The sequence below is a fragment of the Melampsora larici-populina genome, assembly GCF_000204055.1.
Source record: "Melampsora larici-populina 98AG31 unplaced genomic scaffold MELLAscaffold_1, whole genome shotgun sequence".
In the NCBI taxonomy this organism is placed as follows: Eukaryota; Fungi; Basidiomycota; class Pucciniomycetes; order Pucciniales; family Melampsoraceae; genus Melampsora; species Melampsora laricis-populina.
Window position 1 is genome coordinate 1,140,508 of NW_006768765.1, and position 6,000 is coordinate 1,146,507.

Genomic DNA, 6,000 nt, shown 5'->3' on the forward strand with positions numbered 1-6,000 from the left:
GTCGAGTGTCCCAAATTTGATTGAAATCAAATCAAACGGAAACCGGGCGGTCTTGAAAATGATCGACAACAGTCAGAAACCCACTGTGCAAAACCCCTCCAAAACCTCCCGCTCTTGCTACCCACATCTCATCCCTTGTATTGATTGTTTATCTTGACTGGATTGTTCAGCTTGGCTTGAAAGACAATCACATCACTGAATAGGACCTGCGCCTCTTAGCAATCCCCTCAGGCTTGACTATTCTCTGTCTTGTACCAGCAACAAGGCTAGAAGGCAGAAAGGACTCAAGTCTCTGAGCTCTTGTGAGCATTTGAAGGTTTTACTTGAGTTTGATGACTTAATTGCTTTGTCTGGGTATAGTCTCAAAGGTTGAGGCTACATTCAAACACGACTTGGATTCATCCTGGTTTTGTGGATCCTAGGGGTTTATCGCGAATTTGTCCAACCTGTAAGTTGAATAGTGTCAAAACCCTTTCAAACCAATGCAAGGAGCGTCTCATTGTATTCCTGCTTCAACAACTACGAGCAAGACGTGTATGCAATGAAAAGGAGAAGGGGTGGCGAGAAATCAGTGTGTTCCAAAGCGAGATAGGAAAAAGAAACAAGTGATAATCAATCAAAATAATCATCCATGTAGATTGACTGAGTGTCTTTGTGAGTTTATACAGCTCTTGGATCAGATACAAGCAGATTAAGGTCTTCAAAGAATAAATCACATTCCCACTTGGGTAGGAAGAGTTGGAGAGATTTGCAGAAGAGGGGCAGTTCTAGCTTCATCAAGTTTGAATCTAGGCAAGGAGGGTGTGAAAACCTTTTTCGCGTGTACTCATGACCACTTCTCTTAACACTAGCCCCACCAGCCGGAGCTTTATAGTTGTGGTACAGAACTTGGTTAGAAAAGAAGTAAGAAACACACCAACTATCCTGCTTAGATGTGGGTAGCAAGAGCAGGAGGTTTTGGAGGGGTTTTGCACAGTGGGTTTTTGACTGTTGTCAATCATTTTCAAGACCGCCCGGTTTCCACTTGATTTAATTTCAATCACATTTGGGACACTCGAAAAATTAGTTCCTCAAGACTGAACCACAGTTCAGTAAGACATCTTTAGTAACTACATACCGGATTCTAAAAGCGGGCGGTCTTAAGTTTTATTTGCAGGCAGTTTTTAGTAGCCCCCAAAAGTTACAGCATGTATTTATGGGATACAAAGTTAAAACTGGGAGTTTTTTTCCAGTTTCCCAGTTTTCAAAATACAGCCAAAAACACAAACTGGGAAACTGGGAGAACATGGGAAAGTTCCAAACACAGCCAAAAACAAAAACTGGGAAACTGGGAAAAAGATCCCAGCTTTAACTTTGTGTCCCACAATTACATATGAATAACTTATCCTGATGAGCAGATAACTGAGCAGAACTGTATGTACATCATATTCACTGAGCCTGCTACACATATGTAGTGTGGGTGTTATGGCTCAGGTGTGGAGTGATAGATCATTCTATGACAAATCATACTCCCGGTCACTTTTTCCTGCCCACTTGGGAAGTTGAATAATGTTTGCAGTGTTTATGTTGTAATAGTTCCTCATGTTGCAATCTATAATCATCCTCTCCAGTTCTAACACTCCAACTTCCCTGTCCCATCTTTCAAAAATGATTTGTTTTTGTATCTTTTCCTATTAACATTGGTAGAATTTTAAATGATTGCACTGTACAGCTTACATAGTTTCCAAAATGGAAAAGAGCTAATGACTACACTTTTGTGGTTGTCACACGGATGTCTTGTTGAAAAGAAAGAAAACTTCTTTTTTGGTACATGAGAATAAATAACTCCTTTAAGGAATCAAAACCAGGTTTAAAGTTTCCATTTTTCATTCACAAAATAAGGATCCCACTATTTTCCGCCCTCAATTTAGTACCCGGAGCCCTCTATCCGGCCCGAGCAGGGGCTCCACGCGAATAATCGCCCCATCTCTCGAAAAAGGGGCGCCAGCAGGGGCGACACCTCTCTTGTCTTTTTTTGTAAAAAAAGTGATTTATTTTCTTTTCGAAGTCTCAGTCTAACTCATGCAATCAATTCCAAACTGCTCACTTGTGCAAAGGTGGCATGGCATAAACATAGGTTGAATTGGCATATAGCATAGGCATAGGAGCAAGCAGAAAGCAAAGATCATATAGCTTAGTACAACAAGCGAGAACTGTGTGGCATACATGATATAGACACAAGAAATAACAACAACAAGACTACTAACGAGCGTGAGATGAGAGATAACAACAAAAAGAAAAAAAGAAACGAGCGAAAACAGAAATGAGAAATAACAACAAAAAGTAAAAAGAAACAAGCAAAAAGGAAACCATTTCCATCTAAACATCTACATCAAGCACATCTCGACTAGCCCATAAATCCAATTGCACTTTGTACCTGCTCATCCAAGCGGGAATTTCGGTGGTAGTGATGGTAGGTGAGAGGGAGTGGTCGTATAAGCCGTATATCTCAGGGAATGGAAACATATTTGACCCACAACCCAAAGTAACAAAATGATCACCGTTGACAAAGCCTAGAATGATTGGTTCCTCCTTGTTAGGTGGAGTGCGAAACGGAAAAAACGTGTAACAGTTGGATTCCACAGGATTGAGTAGAATGACTGGGCATTCATATACGCTGGCAATTACGTAGCCTAAGTAAGGCATACACATCCAATATTTATCAGTACATTTGTAACCCTGTGGCCCAAGACGTTTCAGCAAATCATCGACTATTTCGGTTGCATAAGGTGCAGTACGGCGAGTTTTCATTCCACAGGGCTTCATCCCAAAGATTGTTGATATTAGTTGCTCGTGAGTTTCTCAATGATTGACCAGCTCATCGCGTAAGTGGCTTTGAACTAAAATGTAAGAGTACTTGTTGTAACATTTAAGTGCTTTCGCAATGGCGTAGTATCCACAATTGCCTTTGGCAGGTGGATTAAAGACCGACTTGATGTAAGGAACAATTATACATGGCAGTTGCTTTAATACGTTTTGTTCAAAAGGCTTAACCAGCACATTGTTTTGTAAGACACAAGATGAATTTTGAGATGTCGACACTGGAGGTTCGATCTTTGGCTTTTGAGGACTGCCTTTGACTTTGTTCACGCAATCTTGAATTGGAAACACTGCCGCACCGAATTCCCTGCTGGATTCTAAAGTAAGCTTGACGTGAGGATCACTCCTCTCCAAGTTGATATCTTCCGCTATTAAACAGAGAGCAAGCTCTGGGATAAGGACCTGGCGAAGGAAGTAGTCAGGAGTGAGAGGTGCTGATTGTTCCGAACCAAGGTGATGTTGGGAGGTTGGATTGTTGATAAATATCGACTCAAGGGTTCTAATGAAAATTTCATAGCCTTGATATCCATAACTGGGAGGAATTCGCATCAGTTATCAAGATGATGGTGAGCTGGAGAATAAAAGCAACTCACTATCCAGGTTGCTCGACATCAAATTCAAGTAGCTGCACAGCCATGCTGTGAGAACGGCTTCTCCCACCTTTGTTCTTCTTCACGGCCACCTCAAGGTAAGTAGATGGCACGACTCTGTGGATAATATTGCTCAAGATTGGAGCATACTTGTTGATACGGCTGTGGAAACAATGCCAACATCAAATTACTACTTGTTTGTTAAATGGAAGAGCTCGAACTCGGTATGAGGTACATACACATCTAAAACATCAAAATTGATGACAGTCGGCCATCCCTTGGCAATACCAAGAGGAATGATTTCACGTTCGGCGTGATGTAATTGACAGAAATCGCCTGTTTGGGCAAACTAAAGAGGATAATGTGCAAGTTAGACACAAATAAAGAGAACAAAACGTCTTGAGGACTCACAGGTAATGTCATAGCGCCTGCACGTCCAACACCTTTGCGGATGTTAGGCATGGCCAAAAGTGTCTTCTTAAGATTGGCCAGCTTAGTTGAAGGGTGCAAAGGCATCGGATCATCGCAGAATGGGCAAAGGTCTTCATCATCAGCTTCATGCATATCATCACTTGAATCATCCATAGAATCATCGACGTCAACTAAATCTTCATGTTCAATTTCTGATTCGATTTCCATGGTGACAGGTTTTGAGCTGGATGAAGCAATTGCTGGTCTTGAGATTTGCAAAGTGAGATCGTCAAGCAATGGTAAATCTGAGTCAGAGCTGTCAGAACATGAATCTTTTTTGTTTTTACCGCGCTTGGTCTGAGTTAAGATTGTGTGAGTCGTACTCGATTGGGTTCCACGGTGAGGACATGTGGTTATTCGGTGAGAGGGAGACCTACAACCACTGCACTTGTTCACTCTTTTCTTTTTGAGGTCGTCAGCAATTTCCATCTTGGATTTCCATCACCCTTGCAAACCTTCTTGAGATACGGCCGGGTTCTTTGAAGTGCTCGCACGGGGTCTGCCTTTGTTATTGGTCTCAACTTTGGCCTTTGTGATAGGGACCAAGGAATAGCGGTTGGTTTCCAGGAGGCCTACTTCGCCAAAAAGCTTCCGGAGGCCGTGTTCGGGCAGCTCCAACAGCTGAGCAAACTTGAGACGAGCAGCTTCAACCAGGGCATCGTGGGTTACTGGAGCAACTTCCATCACGAGGTGCCACTGAAGATGAATGGCGTCTGGCAAAAGATAATCGGTAGTATCGCGGGCCTCTGCAATTTCGTGAGAACATGGAAGGCCCCATGACCCTCGAAATGTGTGAGTACAAGGACGTTGAAGAGAGTCAGGCAAAAGGTCGTATTGAGACTTCAGCTTCTTGATTGCGAAATGAGAAATCGGACCGTGGAGTTCCTTGAAAAACACCGGCATGCCCTGAACAGTCTTGGTCTTCTCGATACCTAACAAGATTGTAATTTCATTCATCTGATGGTCTTCATAACGTTTGAATGAATTAAAACACAAAAGAAAATCATTGTTTCGACCTTCAAGGAACCGCTTTGCTTGGTAATGGCTGCCTTCGACACGAGAGGTTGAAGAATTTCCAAAGTGAGGTGTTGCTGAAGTGAAAAGAGTGACAAATTTGTTTGTTCTATGAAGCCATGTACTTTGTAGGTAATCTAAGACATTATGAGCTCTGGCAGATGTTGTAACAGCTTCCAGATTGGTGTCATATTCAGCTGTGGTTGTGGATGCGACAAAGGTGTTCCAAAGCTTCATGAATTCGGTCCATTCGTTTTCTGTAAATTTAGACTTGCAATTCTTAGCTATGTTGATGTTGATGTGCCACACACAAAGTATGTGTGTGGCCTCGGGAAAGACTGTTTCAATGGTGTTGAAAAGAGCGGGTTCAGCGTTGGTAGCAAAGGTTTGAGGTAAAGTGTTTGTTGAAGTCTTGTCCTCGTCTTCATATATGACCTCCTTCAGTTGAGTCAACGCCCATTCATACTGGGAAGTGACTTCGCTATTGAGGAAGCACATGGCCACCGTGAAAGATTAGTTAGTATTGGTGGTACCCACTATATGTAATAACGGAAGGTTGAATCGATTCGTTTTGTAGGTACAATCGAGGCTGAGTACAGTGGAAAACCGTCGAGCTAAACGGATGGCGTTGGGACTGGCAAAGAACAGATTCTGAAGGGTACCGTCAGCTGAGGTGAGAGTGCGGTGAGCCCACTGGCTTTCGGTGATGAGGTCAAATAGCCCTTGAATGGGCGAGCGGCCATTCAACCAAGTGTCACGAAAGGTCGCCCTGACATTGTGAATGTCTCGTACCAATGGCTGTGAACCGGGTTCGACGTCAATTAGTTGTCGAATTTGGTTAGCTCGACATCCGGCAGATGACAGAAATGATATTCTTTCACGCGTCTGAGGAGAGAAACGTCAGTGAAGGGAAAGGTTGTGCGGTTGTTCAAATGGTGGGTGGTTGTGATGTTTTTTTGCTACCTTCTTGCGATCATGAGTCACGACCCAAGAGTCCGAGCGACGACTGAAGTTGAGAGAAACTTCGAACAGGCATCCCGTCTTCTTTGTTGAAGAAGACCGTTTG